Source organism: Belonocnema kinseyi, chromosome 3, assembly GCF_010883055.1.
Source record: "Belonocnema kinseyi isolate 2016_QV_RU_SX_M_011 chromosome 3, B_treatae_v1, whole genome shotgun sequence".
Lineage (NCBI taxonomy): Eukaryota > Metazoa > Arthropoda > Insecta > Hymenoptera > Cynipidae > Belonocnema > Belonocnema kinseyi.
Genome location: NC_046659.1, coordinates 138,760,812 through 138,783,346, shown reverse-complemented (window position 1 = coordinate 138,783,346; position 22,535 = coordinate 138,760,812). Strand labels below are relative to the sequence as shown.

The following is a 22,535-nucleotide window of genomic DNA, read 5'->3' as shown; positions in this document are numbered from 1 at the left end:
ATTCCCAATGGAGGTAAGATGCAGTAGGATCTTTTTTTCAAGAAATAATTTTAATTTAAAAGTATTATATTCCATCTAAGCATATTAAGACGTTAAATATTTTCTTTTATTAAAGATTCTTAACTTGATCGATATTGAGTAAATTTTCTGCCTTCATGGTTTGGAGGGTTGATCTACTGTCGGTAAGGTACAATCTCTGATGATATAGCAGATAAATTAAAAACAATTTTTTCAAATTTCATTTCCCTTTTTAATCAATATCAACATAATTCTAAATTGATCGACAATTATTTTTTCTGAAAATATGATTTAAATAATTTTTTGTTATTGATAACTGGCAAAAAGTGATAAATAAATTCTTAAATTAAATTCATGGATTATCCGGACAGAATTACTTACTTTTTTATAACTAAATTAAAAATTTATTTAAAAACAAATCTTTCCTGCCTGTTCTTTAGATTATAATAATTTACAAATTGGTCAAAAGGGAATATTTTGGAAATTTTTTTAAATCGAAAGAGGGGTAAGTTTTAACTTTCCTCTGCTGTACTACAATACATTCCCCACTGAAAAATAATTATTTTTAGACTAATAAAGTTTAAATTACAACACATAAATTGAATGTTTAAGCAAATAATATTTCTGAATTAGGAATATATTAATTAATGGAGAATTATAAAATATTAATTTCTAATCGATTACATTAATTTTGAATAGAAAATGGTAAATTTTCGACAAATTATAAGAACGTTAAAATTTTGGTAATTAAGAATAATTTTTACTTAAAAAAAAAGAATCTCCAACAAAAATCAATTAATCTTTAACTAAGAATGGAATGATAGAGTTTTAGGTCAATAAGATGAACTTGGAACAAGAAACAGCGAATTTTCAGCAAAATAGTGAAATTTTCAATCAAAAAGATTAAAAAGATTTTTATAAGATAAGAACAGAAAAGAATTGCTAAATTTTCCGAAATTTATGACATTTTTTGGTATTCTATGGTGATATTACAAGTAATGTATGTTAACTTACCATGAATTGCCGAAAGTTTATCTTAAGAATTTTTATAAATTAACAAAAATGTCTGAAAATATTCAGTTATTGATAGTAATTTGACAGGTAAATATGTAAAATTACCCGAAGTTCAATTGAAAAATCTCTAAATTTCTGGAAATTTATAGCAATTTTCGGTAATTTATAGTAATTGTACATGTGAATATTGTAACTCATTATAGATTACCCAAAATTCAATTTTAAACATTTTTATAAAATTATGGTGATATTACAGGTAATTTTTGTTAACTTATCATAAATTGCGAAAAATTCATTTAAAAAATAATGTCTTTAAATTTTCGGTAATTTTTTTTTAATTTCCGGAAATATGCAGAATTGTTAATTAATAATAATAATAATAATAAATAATAATAATTAATTAATAATAATTTAATAATAAAAAAATGTTAATTTTATAGCTAAATATGGTTACTTACGATAAATTACCCAAAATTTAATAATTTTTTTTTAATTTCCGGAAATATGCAGAAATTTTTGTTAATTTATGTTCGTTCTAAGGTAAATATGGTAGCTTACCATAAATTACCCACAATTCAATTTTAAATATTTTTAAAATTTTCGGATATTTAAGGTTTTTTGTTGGTACTTTATGTTTATGGTACATGTAATTTTGGTCAATTCGACAGAAATTTCTCAAAATTTAATCAAAAAATGTTCTTCAATTTCGGGAAATTTATAGAAATTTTTGGTAATTTTGGAGTAAAAAGTAGAGTTTTTATCATGTGTCATAAAAAAATTGTATGCACACTTAGTCGTCATTTTTCTGCTCTGTTTTGATTTTGTTTAATATTTTCTGTATGTGAAATATGAAATTGAATTTCCATAGAAATGTTAATTAGGTTGGTTTTGAAAGAAGAATAATGTCTTTGTTTTGCATACTACCAGCTCATTTGAACTTTAAAAAATTAGAATTGTTACCCATTGGTGTAAAAAAAGGTGGGAACTAGGCTGTTAGTATGTGGAGAGAAAAAAGCAAAATCTTGTGTGTATAACGCAAATTAGAGAAAATAGAACAAGTCTGTGGTCTAATGGAGGAAGCAGCTGTTTCAGACGGTTTTGCAACTTGCACTCGACGTACTCTATTTCCATTATCCTCTTGTGTGGCTTGGTTATGAGAGAATTAGCTATTTATTGATCCTACATAAAATGAGTCTATTTCCATTATTTAATAACCAATACTGTTAAAAAAAAGAAAGAAAAAAATGATAGAATTTATAAACTTTTGAGGATTCTTCTACACCTTTCTGACTTCCGAGTTATCAAAAACTTTTGTATGTCTCGGTTCTGTTAAGGAAAATTTAATTTCCGGTACAGGGATTTTGAACTTAGAGCCCGGAAGTTTAGAGTTTCAAAATTTCAAGTTTTGTAAATGTGAAGGTAAGAGTTTGAATGTGTAAGATTATAATTTTTAGGATTGCGTAGCATCGGATAAAAGCCCGGTGAAATAGTAAAATCTGAGCGAAAAAAAATAAATAAAAGTTGTCTGAGGTCATATCAGTTTTTTCAAAAATAAATTACTAAAATAATAAATAATGGTGGCCACATTTTTAGTACGAATAATAAGAGATATTATCTTCAGGATGCAATACAAAAAGTTATGAACTACCTCTTTGGTTATTCCAAATTTTTCCTATCGACCCTTGATTTATTATTTGTTAATGTGAATTATTTTTTACAATAATAAAAGTGACAGCTGAAAAATATTGTATGGTTTAGATAGTCTGATAAATTACTTCAGTACATTTTAGAGAGCAAAGAATTATTGTAGTTGATAAAATGATGGCAATTTTTGTTTTTTAATCTGAAATATTTATAAAAAAGTGAAGTATTTAGTGTTAATAATATTTTGAAGTAAAATAAGTTTGGTTAGCTATTAGAAAACATATGTGATAGTCGTCCTAAGACGGCACAGTAGGTTAAGCCGGTTTTGACGCGTAATATTTCGGTGGAAATTAAAGTAATCTACATTAAAAATTTTCAGCCATATTGAAAAGCATAATCATGTGTGAAAATTAGTAGTGGTTCTGAGTGGGTACTAAACAGGTGGTCCTGAGTCGGCACATTTTTTATTTTGTTATTATTAGTGTGTTAACCCTTTTTTTGTTTCAGTTCCATGCCACTCCTCTCTTGTAGTTTTTTACAAGATTATCATAACAACTTTTTGAATTTTTTCGAAAAATTGATCATTTAAATTTTGATCAAACAAAAAGTAATAAAAAATTGTATTTTGTTGTCCAACTATGCAAGGTAGGAAAAAAATTATTAGTCAAACATTATGCATCCAAAAAATATCTACAAATTTGTTATCAATCACTTTTTCATATGACGCGTAGTTTTTGTTTTATTTATAAAAAAATGAGTGAAAATACAAAACTTAAATTTTTCAACACATGACACAAGTTAAGGAAAAATAAATAGATAACATTTTTTTTACCGAAAGTAGAGAACAACAATTTTTATTAATGGTTTTTTTATATGATTGGTAGTTTCTATTTTAATCGTGAACAACAACATTAAAAATAAATAAATTGAATTTTTGGTAAAATGAAACAAAATATAAAATCAAGGTTGTTTGATCCAAAAAAATCTAAAAAAATTTTTGAATAAACTTTTTGATAAATCACGTAGTTTTCGTTTTAGTGGTAAAAAATAACATAAAAAATAATTAAATTGACTGTTTCGAGAAACGGCACAAGACAAATTAAAATATTCATAAGGGCGTATGTTCCAAAATGTAGCTACAAAATTCCCTTCACCTATTTTTTCATACGACAGGCCGTTTTTTAACTTTTAGCATACCAAAATTTACTAATTTTTTTAGTCTCCAAAAAGGCTTTTTTCTCATTTATATTTTTAAATTCAAAACTTGAAAAATAAACAAAAATTATGATTCAAAGTATTAAAAGCGCACTTTGTGAATCAAGAAATTCGATTCGCAACCATTCTTTAAAAAATTAAAAACGTGGAAGCTGAGTAGTTTTAAGATAATATCTTATAAAATAAATATAATATTAAAAAAATACTGAAATGTACAATATTTAATTAGTTTAAAAAAATTTTAATATTTAATTTCTTAAACAAACTTATTTAAATTTTATCGATTTAATAGAATTGAGTAAATTTAGAAGAATGTAAAAAAATTTAGGGTAAGCTAATAATAATTCAGGGTGAATTCAATATTAATTGCAAAAAATATTTTCAAATTTTTTAAACGGGTCAATGAAAGTTCGTCTGTTTGAATACCAATGCAAGTTACCAATTATAATAATATAAATTTATGGGAATGATATGAAATTTCAGGGATAAACTCGAGTGCGAAGGACGAGATACGTGATGAGAATGTGTTCGTTAAAGCCAAAAGAGCTTTAAAAAAAGAGAATTCACAATAATTAAAATATTGTTGTCGATTTTTTTTAGTTTGGTTGTGTTCTGACTGCATGCTTCTTATCTCTGGTGGGTGTTGTTTTATATTCTGTAATTTCTCATTATCATTATTCTACATATTAATTTATGGTATTTGGTTTAAATTGGTCAATATCCTCTTTAAACGTACATAACCTACCCGTTTTCTTTCATTTGAGTGGAAAAATTTGACTCATGAACAAGGGGACCAGGCTTAGAACTACCATTTAGAGAAATAGCATGAATCGAATTTTTCACTTTGCGCTGTATTGCGACCGTAAAAATTGATTGACACTGCTCCTGTTAACATAAAATTGTAGATAAAGAATCGTGGTACTTTGACAAAGACATTGTAGACATTCTCTGTTAACGAAAAAAATTCTTACTAGGCCGTCTTTGGACCACTCTCTCCTAATATGAAAAATAATTTTCCCTGGAAAGTAGCGATGAAACTAGTTGATTCGTTAATTTAAATTATTTATGAAAAAGGTCAGTTTTAAGTGTAAACGATTTTTCACAGCAGAATACGTTTGAAAAGTTGTTACTATACAAATACCACTCAAAAATAGTTTTACGTCACAAAATATGAAAATGCTATATTTTTAAACCCAAAATTACTTTAAACAAAGACAAATTTCAAGTATTAACAAAAATTTGCACAGGAATAAGTTGCATAAACTGTAAATTAAGGGTGTCAAGGGATAACAGTCGAAGTGCTTTGAAAAAAACACGCTTTATAGGCTCAAAATTTTCCTAAAATTCTATCAGACATTGTCGGAACATGATACATCCAAATTCGAAACGGAAGTTGGTTTTTAGAACTGAATAATTACAAAATACGGTGAAACTCTTCTATAGCGCCGATTTTGGGGCTGAAGGTGGGCGAGGACTAACTCATTAGAGCCCGTTCCGCTTTTGTTTGTTCACGCCTGAATGCCAACCGCAGACGCCGCGCACCCCGCGCATCTCCTGATACACCTACATGCGGCGCGGCGTCAATTCGCGGAAGAGCTATAGAAGGGAGGGCTATTAAAGAGTTTCACTGTACTATTAAACTAAATATTTACTATAGAAATGACATTGTAGGCAGTAATGTAAAATCTTTTTTTCAAACGATGTTTTAAATTTAATTTTTTCATTCTCAGCCTTCTATTTGTCTTGCAATGTATATATAATGTTTCAGAATTATTTTATATTTCTTTTTCTTTTGAATAATTTTAATATAAAATCATAAATTTTCGTAGAAGACTTAAAATTTCAAAAAAATGTTAGAATGCTTCACTTTTCTTGCCCATAATTGACATTTTTAAACAAAAATCATTATATTTAGAAGTTTATCATTTTAAATCGTGTATCTTAAATTAAAAATGTTTATAGTTTGGATAATTTTTAAATAGTTTCAGGTATAAATAACGTTTTTGCACAGGAAAAGGATTGGTTAAAAAAAATCATTAGATCTCGAAAAAGTTTTACGATTATAAATAATTTTCTTTTATCTTTAGTATGGTTTTTTATCGGCAATTATTGGGATTTTCAATAGAAGAATCACTAACTTTAATAGAATATTCACAATTCCCCAAAAGTGTTTTAACAATTTGTAATAATTTTTAAAAAATTTATTATTTTTCACCTGATTTCGTTTCAAAGAAAATTCGGATTTTTTTAAAAATTTTAGGTTACTTTGGATTTGTTGAACCAGAAAATGGTATTTTTAGTAAAAAATTACTATATATTCTAATAAAGTTTTACAATTTTGCAAAATTTCTTTCTAAGTTAACTTTTTTTTTTAAATTGGTGTTTTTAATTTTCAAAAAAGCCAGGATCAATAAATTCACCATTTTTGTACAATCATTTTATACCCGAAACCGCTGATATTGTTTAAAAAATATTAACTTAAAAAGAATATTTACAATCTCAAACAATTTTCGGTTGTATAATATGTAATTGTTTTTTGTATAAAACTGATATTGTTTAGAGAAAATAATTGGATTTTAAAGGAAATTTAAAACGTTTCAACGAAAACAGGGTATTTTGCCTTTCTTTTTTATCTTTTTAGATAAAAGACAGTAGGAAGTAAAAAAATTTAACCAACCGAAAAAAATGTTTCCCATAAGATTAACCCCTTTTCCAGCTTTTTATATATAATTATTTCTAGGATTTATCAATCTGGAAAAATATGATATAAAAATATATATATTTTTTAAATAAGACACTAAAACAAGAAGTTTTCAAAAATAAGTTTCTGAAACTTTGAATTTGTATTTGAGAAAATAAACTGACTGATCTGACTGAATTTTCTGTCAGATTAACCCCTTTTCAAGTTTCTTTTTTCAATAAAATATTTTTAAGATTATTCATCTAAGAAAATTTAAAATAAATAATTTTTTTAAATTAGACAATTAAGCAAGAAATCTTCAAAAATCAGTTTCTGAAACTTTAAATTTGTATTTAAGAAGCTAAACTGACTGATCTGAATGAATTTTCTGTGAGAATAACCCCTTTTTCAGTTTTTTAATCAAATATATTTAAGATTATTCATCTAAGAAAATTTGAAATAAATAATTTTTTTTAATCAGACAATTCAACAAGAAATCTTCAAAAATAATTTTGGAAACTTTGAATTTGTATTTAAGAAAATAAACAGACTCATCTGAGGGAAATTTCTGCAAGATAAACCCCCTTTCCAGCTTTTTTTTAATCAAATATTTTTAAGATTATTCATCTAAAATAATTTAAAATAAAATTAAAAAATTTTCAATAAGAAAACTAAACAAGAAATCTTCAAAAATAAGCTTTTAAAACTTTAAATTCTTATGCATAAAGCTATACTAAATAATTAAAGGAAAAGTTAGATCACTAAGAACCTTAGAAGTTAAAAAATCTAAACTTGAAAATCTTTAACAAGAAATAAAAAAATAGAAAAAAATAATAAAGTAGTGAATACGGAATGACTAATCTAGAATAGATTTCTTTAAGGGCGATTGCTGTTTGACCTTTTTATTATTTATTATTTTTGAAGTTTCTAGATTAAAAAAATTAGAACGTACGATATTTCTAAGTGGGATACTATCTTTCAAAAAGAACGTTTTAAAAATATTCTTGAACAATTCTTCTTCCGCTCTCTAACTTTCAGTGACTTTTTATTACACATTAATGACTTCCGTTCTGAAATAATTAGAAATTTAATCGCTTCTCTCCTATTACTGTACGTGATCGGTTTTTATTATACTTGACGTTGCTCGATAAAGTCTATTACGATCAGTCGTTAAAGTTAATACCTCTGAAGGTCTGATCTCTTCGGGAATGAGTAAATATTTTTTAAATTCACTATTTTAATTTTAAAAAGGAAAAACCGGATAAGGATCCCACGTTTAATTTTGTATCTAAAACAATTTATTTAAAAATTACAATAACATTTTTTATTAAAGACATTGACCATCTTCATATGGGTGAAACTGGACAGTGTGACTTATGGAATTTATGGAATTAAAGGAATTCGCGTTATTTGTGATATTCTTGACACTTGAGGAATTTTAGAAATTCATGGAATTCATGGTATTCGCGAAATTCTCGCAATTCATGGAATTCATAAAATAAAAGGAACTCACGAAATTTATGAAATTCACGAAATTTATGAAATTCAAGTAATTCATGGAATTCATGGAATTCAAGGAATTCATGAAAGTAAGAAAATTGAAGGAATTCATGAAATTTAAGGAGTTCGCTTAATCTATGGCATTCATGAAATTTAAGAAATTAATGGAATTTTACGAACTCATGGAATTTGTGGAATTCTACGAATTTATGGAATTCGTGGAATTGAGGAAAATAAAAGAATTCACGAGATATATTGAATTCTTGGAATTCCTGAAATTGACGAAGGTCATGGAAATTGCTGAATTCATAAAATTCAGGGAACTCATAAAATGTATTGTATTCACGCAATTGATGGAATCTAAGGAATTCACAGACTTCAAGGAATTCGCGGGAATCACTGACTTCAATGAATTCAAGTAACTGCCGAAATTTATAGAATTCATTGAATTGATAAAATTTCAGGAACTCATGAATTAAAGGAATTCAAGTAATTCATGGATTAAAGGAATTCAAGGAATTCATAAATTGAAGGACTTTAAGGAATTTACGAAAATTAGGAAATTCGCAGAATTCATAAAATTGAAGGAATTTGCGTGATATCTGGAATTCATGAAATTATCGGAATTAATAGAATTAAAGGAATTCATGAAATTTAAATATTTCCAGGAATTCGTGAAACGTATAAAATTGAATTAATGCACGGAATGCATCGAATTCATGGAATTGGTGGAATTTAAGGAAGTAACTGAAATTATGGAATTCACTGGATTTGCAAAATTCACGGAAGTGATCGAATCTATAGAATTCATTGAATTTAAGGAATTCACGGAATTTATGAAATACGCTTAATTTATGGCATTCGCGGAATTTATGGTGTTGAAGCAATTCAATAAACTAATGGAATTCACGAAATTCATGCAACGCCCGGAATTCTCGTAATTCATGCAATTCGCGGAATTCACGGAATCCAAGAAATTAGCGGAATCACAAAATTTATTGAATTCATTGAATTTGAGAAATTGGCAGAATTCTTGGAATTGACGAATTTAACTAAATTTATGAAATTCCAGGAATATATGAAATTCATGGGATTTATGGAATTCACGTAATTCTCGGAATTCTCAGATTTTATGCACTCGAGTAATTTGTGGATGTTTATGAACTCCATACATTTCGTGAATTCTTTAAATTTCATGAACACATTGAATTTTATGAATTCATTGAATTCATTACATTCTATAAATTCTAAAAATTCAATGCATTCCCTTATTTCGATCACTTTCGTGAATTCTATAAATTGTCGAATTTCGGGAATTTCATAAATTCTTTCATTTTCGTGAATTCTTTAAATACCTCACTTCCTTGAATTCAATTAATTGCGTGCATTCCTCAAATTACATGAATCCTCCGATTTGAATGAATTCCATGAATGTGATGAGTTTCGTAAATTCCATGAACTTCTTGAATTCCGTGAAATCCATGAAATCTGTGGTTTCTATGAATTTCGCGAATTCACTAATTTCCGTGAATCATTCCGTACATTTTTTGGATTCAGTAAATTCCTTGAATTCCGTGAATTTTTCTAATTCCATGAATTCCACTAATTCCGTGAAATCCGTAAATTCTGGGCGTTATATGAATTCCGTGAATTCCTTTAATTCCGTAAATTCTGTGAATTCCGTGAATTCCTTTAATTCCGTTAATTCTGTGAATTCCCTGAATTCCTTTAATTCCACAAATATTGTTCTAGAAACGATTGGAACTTACAAAATTATCTATTGTAGTGTGAACTGACGTTTTCGAAATTAAGTCCCAATACATTTAGTGAACTATTAGCAACTTATAAATGATACATAACACTATAAAAAAAAGTTGTTATTCAGTATTCAGATTGCATCTCGAGATCATAAAGTATTGCCATTAGCGAAATTACTATATTTAAAGATCGATATTGCAGAGAACTTAATTTTTATGGGTCCAACTGCGTTTTAATGTTCGATTTCCCGTTAATATGGTCCATAAAGTTTATGTACCCATAGCCGTTAAGCCCGTTGAGATTCATCTTTCAGTATCGCTACACAAGTATCAACCATCTTCCGGTTTGTAGCCCTTGTCCCGATTTCGAATCGAATATTGGATCTCTACCATAAATAGGTCCAATGCTCCGATTATTGTCCTACAACCCGACAAGTCAGTAGAGATATTGGCCATTTGGCACGCATTCCCGTTTCGCTTGGGCGCGTTTATATTCAGCCACTTGCACGTGCTATACCATCACGGGACACGATGTGCTTAATAGGGGTTTAAAATTTTTCATAGCATTTTAGATTTTCCTCTTGGATATGTTGCACTGATTTTCTACAAACATTTTAAGCTCAAAATAAAAATCTTGTGTCGGTCCCCTTCCGAGATAAGGCCCTTTTTCTGCCTTTTTTCGAGTTTTACTGGGAAGAGCCTAGTTAAAGTCTTCCAGAATGCCTGTTTTCTTACATTTTCTCAGAAAAACTTGTTTTAGTCCCAAAACAATACGACCTTTAGGCCCTTTTCTAGGTGAGGCCCTTTTTCCAATTTTCGCAAGCTCTAGTGTGAAAAGTCTAATAAAGGTGTTCTTGACTGAATTTATTATTTATATTTTCTTAGAATAACTCATTTCAATTACAAAACTAAATGCGTGTTTGAGCGTATTTCCAGGTAAGACCCTTTATCCAAACGCCCTTTTTTGGATTAGGCCCTTTTTGGTAATTTTTGCAGGATCAATTGACAGAAAAACTAACTTTTAACTAAACTCGCTAAAGTATTTTCGCTACAAATTTCATGTACAAAATGACAGTTGAATGTTTTAAATTAAATTTTCGTATACATTTTCGCAGGTTTGATTACTTTTCGCCATAAATTACGGTTCTTCTTTAGTCCATTTCGGATAAGCTCTGCCTTATTTTTTATGTTGGCAATATTCGCTAAGAAAATAACCAAAAATCTATTTCTAAATTAAATTCAAGTAGCTGAAGACATTTTTTCTTATTTGAAATTGAACTTTTACGGTTTTTTTCACTGGGATTTTCCAAGTAAAACTCGCAAAAATGGCAGAAAAATGGCCTTATCCAATAGGAAAATCTGAATCGCCAGAATAAAAAATAGGAAACCCCTTTTAAGCACACCAGGGAGGGGGACACAGTGGGGAGAACTCTAAGCCCCCCCCCCAAACCATAAACTCCAAACACTAACACCACAAATCCTGAACCTCAAAAACTAAAAAGCAGAAAATCTATAAGCCTCAAAACCCATAAAGCCCAAAACCCATAAACCCCAAGACCCATATATTTAAAGCCCACAAACACTCAAACCCTAAACCAACAACCTCCAAACCTCAATCCTAGTAACTCACAAAACCCCAATCCCTGAATCCGAAACCCTAATCCATCAAACTTATATTTTCCAAACCAACGGGTTTATGGGTTTTGGGGTTTATGGGACTTAAGCTTTATAGGTTTTGGGGTTTATAGGTTTTGAGGTTTATGGGTTTTGGGGTTTATAATAAAATTAAGAAGTTCAAACTCTAAGGCTAAAAATTTTTCCATTTGCAGTAATAAAAAAAAACTACAAATTGAAGTATTCCAAATGGAAATCTTAAATTTTTATCTTTTGAAATTGAAGTTTTAAAGTTTCATCATTCAAATTTTTTTATTCATTTGTTCAGTAATTTACACAACATTGTTAAGAAGATTCAAAATTTTATTTTAAAATCTTCATAAATCTAGAGGTTGTTTTAATTTTTTTTCAACTTTAAGATTCTTCTTAAAATTTGTTTAGAACTTCTAAATACCTTTTGAATTAAATTAAATTTTTTTACAGTGTTTAGAAACTCCTGCGTATTTGAAAAGATACTCTCAAAATCCTTCAAATTATTTTTTAACAATTTTAGAAATGTTGTAAAATCTTTTTGAATACTCTTTTAAAATAATATTTAAAAATGATAAATTATTTTCACTTTTCCTGCGAAGAATATGAAGATGTTTTCATTCTTTAAATACCTTTCACAATTCTGAAAAGGTTTTTTTTTTCTTGAAATCTGCAAAAATCTATATTTTGTTTTAAATTATTATGTGACTATTTGTATAGAAATTTAGGGATGAATAGCTAAATTTTTTCGTTAAACACTTCGTTTTAATTATTTGAAATCATTTAAAATTTTTAATTAATTTTGAATTTCTTCAAAATTTTTAAATACCTCCTAAAATAACTTGAATTGTTTCAACAAATAATAAATGTTTAATTTGTATTTGAACACCAAAATTCAAAAATTTTAATCGCAGATTAAATATTTTTATTTAGTAACAATAAAAATTTGACGTTCAAAGTTTAAAAGCTCTACGAAAAGTTAACGATTTAAGATTTTCTATGTCAAATAATTCAGTTTCAGAATGTTTAATTTTAAACATTTGGTTTCAATTCATTCGTTATAAGTGAACAGTCCAATATTGCCAAACATTGAATAATTCTTTTTATTCCTTATCAACATTTTTTTAATTAAATGCATTGCAAATGGAATATTTTAGACTTAAACAATATTTTTTAATTAGTGAAAGCCTTTATATACAAATAAGTTATCACAAAGTTATTTTTAAACTACAAATAGTTTATACAGTTTCAATTTGTGGTTTGAATTTTTTTAATAACTAAGACTTTTAAATTGAAACGGTTTAATTTTTAAGTTTGACATAAAAAAATTATTAATTTTACACGGATTTAGAATCGTTTCAATGAATCAACTATTGTTTCCTTTAAAAAATGAATAATTTCTAACAATTAACATAAAATTTCGATTACAAAAGATAAATTTTTGAATAGCGAGATGAATTCTTAATTAGGAGGATTAATTTCTACCAAACAAGATAAATTTTTGGCTACAAAAAATCATTTTTAAAGAAAAAATAAATAATTAATTTTTAATTCAACAAATGAATGTTTAATGAAAGAGATGAGTTTTCAACTAAATCTATGGAATATTCAATTGGAATAATTTAAATTCAGTTAAAAAATTACTTTCCAAAAAACTAACTTTCCAGACAACAAAAAATAGATTTAAAAACATGGTTACATTATCAAAGGAAGTGATGAATTTTCAAATAAAATTATAAATCCTTAACTGGAATAGTTGACTTCTGAACCAAAAAGCTGAATATTCAATTGGAATGTTTAATTTTTGACTAGAATTATTGAATTTTTGACCAGCGAGATGAATTTTTAAACAAGAAGATTAATTTCTACCTAGGAAGATAAATTTCCAACTAAAAAGGAACAATTTTCAATAAAAATTGAATAATTAAATTTTTAGTGAAAAATGAATTTTCAAGTAGAGAGATGAATTTTTGTCTTAGACTGTGGAACATTCAACTGGAATAGTAGTTAAATTTCTGCAAGAAATTTCTTTTCATCCAAAGAAAAGACAAGTTTTCTATCAAATAGCTCTTATTTTAACCAAAAAAAAAATGAATTTTTAATTTGAGCGATGAATTGTGAACCAAAAAAATTTATTGTCCACAAAAGAGTTTAATTTTTAGCCAAGTAATTTTACTGGCGGCCTAAAAAATGAATTTTTAAATAAAATTGTAAACATTAAAACTGTAATACCTAAACTTTTAATAAAAAAAAAGAATTTTCAAACCTGGAGATTGACTAGCAAAGAAAAAGAGAATTTTGTAGAAAAAGATAAATTTTTAACAAAATATGTGGATTCTCAAGAAAAAAGTTGATTATAAATTTTCAATCAACAAAGAAAAATTTTTATCAAAATTGTTGAATTTCTAACAGGAAAAGATTAATTTCCGACCAAAAATAGACATTCAAATTTTTAGTTGAAGGAATGAATTTTTAAACACACTGAAGTAAATTTTTGGTATTTTAATTAGATTCCCGGCTAAGTTAATGTACCGTATTTGGACAGATTCTTGACTAAATCGCCCAAGCTGGGACAAACTGTCGCTGTCTCAATTTCGGATAACTTGAATGTTTATTGAAATCTCCAATTCGAACCTGAAATTTTACCAACTGCTTAGGATAAGTGATTTAAAAGAAACTCATAAATTTAATTTTTCAATCAAAATTAGTAAATATGCATTATAGTTAAATATTATAAATATTAATTAAATCAATATTTTCTATTTGATTTTTTAAATAAATTTAGTAAATGAACTTTTCTGTTGAAAATTCATATTTTCCAATTAAAAATATAATTTTTTTGAAGAAAACTCGTCTTTTTAAATTGAAAATTCAACATTTTTGTTGAATTTATTTTTCTTTTTAGACTGAAAAGTCTTTTTTTTTATTAATATTTGAAATATTTGATTGAAAATTCGTTTTTTTTTGTTTTTGTTAGTAGTTATGTGAATTTCATCCTTCGTAAGCAAAAATTCAACTGTGTTTGAAAATTATTCTGTTCAGGTTGAGGCTTCAAAAGTTTTTTTTGAAAAATCGTTCTTTTTTTAAATTAATTCCACTGCTTTTAAATTGTAATAGAAATATTTTTTAACTTAAATCTCAACTATTATATTATTATATTATTATAAAAATATAATCGTTTATATTTCAACCAAAAAATGTTTTATTTATAATCAAAAATAATTAAATACACAAAAAAAAAAATTAATTTAAAAAAAAATAAACGTATATTCACCCAAACAGTTCAACTAGTAAGAAAAACAGATAAAATTTCTACCAGATGAAATGATTTGCCAACTAAATATAAAATTTATAATTAAAAACATCAATTTTCAAACCAAAAAGACGAATTTCTAACAAAATAGTTGAAATATTAATCAAAAAGATTTTTTAGTCAATGACATTGTCAAGCAACTGATAACATTATTACCCAAAAATAATTGAAATTGTTTGAATACTTTTTTAAATTAATGTACTAATTTCAATTAAGATGAATTCTGTATCAAAATTTACAACCAACCTGTTAAATTTGCAAGTGAATCGATAATATTAATCCACAATGTCAAATGTTAGTGCATACTTAATAATTTGATTAAATATTAAATTTATAAGTTTATAATATACTATACATTTATAATTTATAAGAGGATTCAATAAACTACTTGAAACAATTTTTTTAGAATGAATAATTAAACTTCAAGCATGGAGCTTATAAACAATATTTTCAATATTAATGAAATTAATTTAATAATATCTTGTTATTTTGTTCAGCAAAATTTTAACATATTCATATGAATTTTATTTAAAAAAAAAACAGAAAAAATAAATTCTTTATGATATATAACAATCCGTTTTTACTTTTTAATATATTCTATAATTGTAAGTTATTTGCACCATTGGATTTTGATAAACCCTATTGGATTTTCCTTGTCCCAGTATTGACGTATTTTGTGACCTACTTAAGGATATACCTCAAAATTCTTGTCTCACTATATGGGCGATCTGACTGGCTTAAAAAATATCCGTTTCTTTTAATTAACTCTAAGATTAATAAAGTATTTTCCATTCCAGGCGATCAAATAATGTATGAGTCACTTTTTATAACGGTTTTTTTGTACAAAAAATTCTAATTCACCATTTTAAAATTGCGTTTATGTGGGTTAGCTTTTCGTAACTGTCCCAGCAATGGTCATTTTTAGGCGTCAAATTTCGGTTTTCAAACCTTTTACATTCTAATCATTTATGATTAAGAAAGTATTAGAATTGTCGGAAATTTGACATCACAGTTTTTCAACGGATCTCCACGTTTCGAGACCCCCTGAATCCGAAAATCAGGTTTTCACGATGGTATCTGTCTGTCTGTCCGTCCGTAAACACGATAACTCTAAAAAAAATCAACGAATAAAATCCATCTTTAGCACACTTTTTTTAGGTCCTAAAAGAAAGGACGAGTTCGTTAACCAGCCATTTTTGATAAAAATTCAAAAAGTAAGCGTATTTTGAAAATTTTTTAGACCACTTTTTTCTGAATTTGAAAATTCTATGTATGAATATTTATAGTATCAAAAAGAGCAAACAATTTATCCTCATGACTTTTTTCAATAGAAAGAAAATTCTCAGAGACATAGCGTTTTCAAAATTTTAAAAATCAACCGAAAATCAAAATTCTAAGCCAAAAAACGCATGATGTGAAAAAAAGTCAGGAAAAGAAAAACATTTCTTTTTAAAAGACCTACAAGATTATCATAGCAAATTTTTGGATTTTCTTTAGAAATCAAAAATTCAAATTTTGATTGCACAAAAAAATAATAAAAAATAAAAAATTCCATTTTGTAGACAAACTATGTAGGATACGGAAAAAGACGAATCAACAAAAATTGTTATCTCAAAAAAGATCTACCATTTTGTTAAGATCCACTTCTTGATAGGACGCGTACCTTTTGTTTTATTCGCGAAAAGTAACCTTGAAAAAAAAAATAATAAAAAAAAATGTGTGGAAAAACGACGAAAGTTACGAGAAAAAAAATCAACTAAACTTGTTTACAAATGTCTGTCGGAAATCGAGCGCGCAGCGCGAGTGTCACGATGAGAATGTGTACCTCAAAGCCTACAGAGCTTTGAGAAACTTAATCTTTGACTATACTTAATGAAGTAGACAATTCAGAATATGAGGACGCATATAAATACTGCCATCTAAAAGAGATCTTTTTGATAAAGTTTTTTTCAAGCATTCCAAATGCAGAGAATAAATATCCGAGCGCGAGGTGTAACTATGTTCAAGCGTGAAGCGCGAGGTAACCCATTATCGAGCGCGAAGCGTGAGATTCAAGCGTCGCGCGCCCTAGGCGCGCTCAAACTTAGGAGCCGCGCGCGTAGCGCTCGACGAAAATGTGCCCGCGATGCGGGCAGATTTTTTGTATGAGTGTGGCATCATAAATAAATTATGGAATGAATTAAGTGGATGTGGTCCGTCATAACCTCGCGGGATTCGTAGAAGTTTCGTCGCTTCATGAATGTTGAAATGGAACGAAAATTATCGCAGAGAGAAAATTACCTCGTCGCATCGCACATTTGGCTGGGAGGAAGGAGCGAAGGAGAATACGAGCGATGTCGAATTGTTGACGCTATAGTGCCGCAGTGAGTACTGCGGTCTAGGCCAGCCAGTTGAATTATGTATGGTGCATGGGTACGAAACGTACAAGGATGCGATGCATGTTGAGCATACTGTCCATGCGACGCGACGCTGCGAGTCGACGACGGATATAGGAAATCGAAGGAAGAATAGTTGGCAGCTGCACTGCATGTTACTCAGAGCATCAGGAGAACCAGTAAAACACAGACAAAATCAAATATCAAACTTCACAAGCCAGGTCTTGTCCCCAATTTCACATCAAGATAATACATCTAAGGCAAACCTAATGTGCAGAACTCCTGAAAATAAATCCAAGAATCCAACAACCAAATTTGTACAACCACCATTAAATGGTTCTATTGAAATTTGACAACAATTGGACAAAAATAAAAAAGAAGACAAGAAACCAAATCGCCTTTCTTCTCTATTTAATTTTTAATTTCTTATTTTTTAATTTTATTATTATGAAATCACAAACAGACGAAATCTGTTAAAAATAGACACTAACGTTTCGGTACACATACAGAACCCTTATCAAGGCAAAAAAACAAATTTTTTAAAAATAAATGAAGTACCCAAGCATACTGGAACAGATAGAAGTTTTACAAAAGTAGATCCAAGAAAGGTTTGCAGGCAAAGATTCCTGAGGATTTCTAGTTTTAAAATTAATTTCGATCAAAATCGACCAGGCTACTTTTTGAAAAATGCGGGCTTTTTTGTGTTTTTAGTTTTCCTTGGCTTTTTCGCAGATGATCAAACTGCTTGCAATTTAATTTCACGCGTTCACAACGTCTTTTTGGTGGGCGAGAGGGTCGGGATCTTATGTCTTTAGGGTTGATAAAACCAGATCCGAAGTAGCTTTGATCACATCGCATCACATTTCGTTCCTAACCTTAAAAATTATTTTAGAAATTCCTAAAATCATTTTTTTTGTAAGATATAAATACAAACTGCAGGGGCTATCGAACTATTTTGTTTTCGGTGTTGCTAGAACCGTATACAAGGTCATTTTGAGTTCATCGCATCATCATTTGCCTTTAACCTGAAACAGTTAAGAAAATTGGTTGAAACTGGGTTCAGGGTAAAGATTTTTTATAATTTCTTCTATCAAAATCTGAATTTTTAAAAAATTTGTCTTTTCCATTGTTTCATCCAACAATGATACTAATAGATGTTTTGACATTCTGGCCTGTAGGACAACTAAAGTACTTTTATTAATGTATAGAAAATGATGAAAAAATGAATAAGTTTCAGTAAACGGCACGTGATCATTTCTTTTAAATTATGTAAGTATTGGACTATCGCGGGTTAGTTCCGTTTTAAATTTCATTTTAATACCATTAAAATTTTTTTAACTTGAAGGTAAACTTACATTCAGAAAAGCGTTTGTTTGAATCAAAAACAACATTTATTTGAATTCTTATAATTGAATTAAACAAATTGTTTGTTTCAATTGAAAAATGGTTCATTTAATTTTAAGGAATGAAAGGTATTTGCCTTATTGATTGAAACAAATAATTTGTTTAGTAAATTTTGTTTGATTTAAACAAAAAATTGACTTTCATTAAACAATGCATTTGTTTAAAATCTGTTTATTCAAATTCATAAAAATAGTTATTTGATTCAAACAAAAAATTAAATACAAGGCAGTACTAAAAAGTGCCGCAAGGTGTGCTAAAGCACTTCCGGAGTTTCCATAGTAACTAACCTAAAATATAAATTAATTGATGTCGTTACTGATTTATTGGAATTGTCCTTTTTTTTAGTCTTGTATTATTCTGAAGGTTCTGATTTACTATAAAATCATAAATTAATTGAAAAATGGACGCAATATCTCTATTTTAAGAAGCACTTTAATTTTTCAATTTTTACCTTGCATATAATTAAAGATTTCGGATGTGCGTAAGAGTCTTTTTCAATACTAACCTCCTTTCTTTATAAAACTTATTAATAAAATCAATAATTTTTATATTGTATTATAATCATCGTTGTATAATTAATAGCAACAACATTTATATGTGTATATTCAATTCAAATGTTCATTTTTCATTATTCTAGTTTCTGATTTTTTAATTCAAAAATGAAAAGCACAGAATTAAAATTAACCATGATTATGCATTCAAATGGAATAAGTGTTTCTGCTTTTACATCGTTAAAGATAACTATGATTAACAATAAACATATTATTGATGTTTTACATTATTTTTATGAAAAATGCTCAATTTTTAGGTTTAGCGTAAAAAAATTTACTTCACTTGAAGTAAATATTTATTTTAGTTCAAAAATATATATTCAATGTAAACAAAAAATTTATTTAATTATAACAAGAGATTCATTTAAACTAACCAAAAATTTTTGTGAACCATACAAATAAGGACAAACAAAAAATGTATTTGAATCAAACATTTGTTTCACCCCATGTTGAAATAATTTCTTTGATTTAGAGAAACATTTTTCTCAGTATCGATTGGAACAAAAAAGATATTATTAGTTCCATAGTTAATAAATAAAAACAAATATTTTTTAAACTAGTATATCGCTCAAAAAGTTCGGAATATAGGAAATAAAAAAATTAATTTCGTTTGTATATCGACGCTTGAGTAGAATAAGGTGTTCGTTCCGAATCTGCTCGAGAAAGGAGTTGGTTCCAAGTTCGGTCGAAGATTGTGTTGGTTCCAAACTTTTTGGAAAAAGGCATTCGTTCGCCGAAGTATTTCATTCTTGAAATTTTCTAGTGGTATCACTGACACCTGAATTCTTATTTTTTTCTTTATCCAATTGAATTTTCATCAAACAAATTCTATACTTCAAATTTTGTAGTGGTACCGCTGATACAGGATTTCGGACTTTTTAACCATTAAAGTTTTCATTTTTTATTAAAACAAGTTTCCTCTGAATCTAGAAAATTAAGTGAGATTTAATTTTTCCGATTTAATCAAACCGAACGATGATTAATGATTTAAATGCACGATAAGTTAATTTCAAAATAATATGAATCAGTATTAATTTTGTCGAATTTTTTTTAATAATGTAATTTTTAGTTTAATCTAAGTGATAAATATGCCCGCTGTTTAGGCACGTTATGGCTTGATATATCAAATCAAGACAGCCTTTGATACACTTCTTAAGGTTCCCAAAATGAAGTCTAAGTTGGTTAATCAAACATTTTCAATCAAAATAAAAAATTTAAAGCATTTTCAGAATTTTAAAAAATTTTAATTTAGAAATTGTTGTTAAAGTTTCTTATAGATGGGTAGAAGACTTGAAAATTATCTAAATAAAATTTTTCATTTTGATGAAAATAAGAAAAGTTATATACTTTTGAAAATTTTGAAAATGTTCAGAAAAATAGAAAAACATATTTTTCTAAGAGATTACAAAATTTCATTAAAATTCATCACTAGTTATCAAATATATTTAGAAACTTCAACTGTTAAATTTGTTTACTAGAAACAAATTCAAAAAGTTTGAGCTCTTTTAAAATTTATATAAAATTTTTTTATGAGTTTTAGAAAATGTTGTCAAATTTTCTGGTCCGCATCAAAAAGACTTGCAAATTATCCTAATGACATTTTTGAGTTCGACAACATTAATCCTGATTCATATTATTTTAAAATTAACTTCTCCTGATTTTAAATCACTAATAATTTTACGGTTTGATTAAATCGTCAAAAAGAAATATGACTTAATTTCTTAGATTCACAGAAAACTTATTTTAATAAAATAGTGAGATTTTAATTGTTAAAAAGTCTGAAATCCTGCATCAGCGGTACCACTACAAAATTTTAAGTATAGAATTTGTTGAATGAAATTTTAATTGGATAAGCAAAAAATAAGGATTTACAATTCATGCGTTCAAGCGGGGTTATTCTTTAGATTGTAACTCATTTTATAATAAAATTATGGAGTGATTTATTACTTATACTTGAAATAATTACTTTTTCGATGATCATGTTTATTTAAAAAATATACACAATTTTCTTTGAAAAAAAAAAATATATATATATTCAAAGATTGTACAAATGTACTGTATAGTATTAGGCATAGTACACAATATACATATCTTAAATTGTTTTGAAAAAATTATTATTATTGTTCTTCAATAAATTATGTTAATGCATTCAATAATGTACGAGACATATAATTATTCAGGACGTCCTTTTTTCGCTAGAATAGGCAGGTTTATTATAAATAATATAATATTAAACTATCTGCTGCAAAACATTATTTTATTCAACACTCAACACAGTGCATGGCATATACTATAATTAATTCATAATCTAGAGATTTTAAAATAAATTTAAAAAGTGCTGTCGTATTATCTTAGTTTTATATAATTATGCAAAACCGTATGAATTAAAAGCAGCAATAAAATAAGGAACTTCGAACCAACGCCTTCCTCGAGCACATAAGGAACGAACACCTTATTCTACTCAGGCGTCGATATTTAGTTTGAGTAATAATTTTCAAAAAAAATATCCCAGTTGAAGAAAAAAATGTGTAAAATTATTTATTATTGCTTCCGACATTCGTTGCAAGTCAACAAATAAATACATGCACAAACATACACTCAAAAAATTGTTTATTTGAATCTAACAAATTTTGTTTGAATTAAACAAATGATTTCTTCAATATGGGGTCAAACAAATGTTTGTTTAATTCGAATAAATTTTTTGTTTGTCCTCATTTGATTGGTTCAAATACATTTTTGGTTGGTTTAAATAAATCTCTTGTTTAAAATAATTAAAGTTATTATTCACATTGAATATATATTTTTCCAATTAATTATAGACTTTGTTCAAGTGAAGTAAATCTTTTTTTTTGTACTTAACCTCAAAATTCAGCATTCTTTATAAAAATAATGTATGAAATCGATAATGTGCTTATTCTTAATCATAATTATCTTCGCATATGCAAAACCAGAAACACATATTCATTCCAAAGCTTCATTCTGGTTGATTGTTAACTCTGTGCTTTTAATTTCTGAATAAAACGATCATAAATTAGAATAATCAAAAATGAACCTGAGTTAGATATTTAAATTGAATGTATGTATAAGTGCTCCTGCTTTTAATTATACAATGATAACACAGGCCCACAAAAAAAAACAAAAGTGTCTGTGCAATTGACCAGACCTATATATTCTTATGTATTTTTCGACGCTGAACCCGAATTTGCACTAAAAAAGTAGGGTCCAGCTACTTTTTTATGGGGTTTTGCTCGAAAAACCTCATTTTTTACGGTTTTTTCATGGTTTTTTTTTAATAAAAAAAAATAAAGAAAATTTTTATTTTTTGACTTCAGAATCGAATTCTACGGGAAAAAATACATCGAAAACCATGTTTCGATTTTTTTTTTTACAAAAATTTCAACCCACCATACGGCGATGAAA

The 22,535-nt window shown here is 27.3% G+C and overlaps 1 protein-coding gene across 1 annotated transcript in view; it reads right to left on the bottom strand.

The window, feature by feature from the left end:
- The window catches only part of LOC117170040 (dipeptidase 1-like), a 140,683-nt gene that overhangs the window by 97,784 nt on the left and 20,364 nt on the right, over positions 1–22,535 (bottom strand). The gene's annotated exons all lie outside the window — the stretch shown is intronic.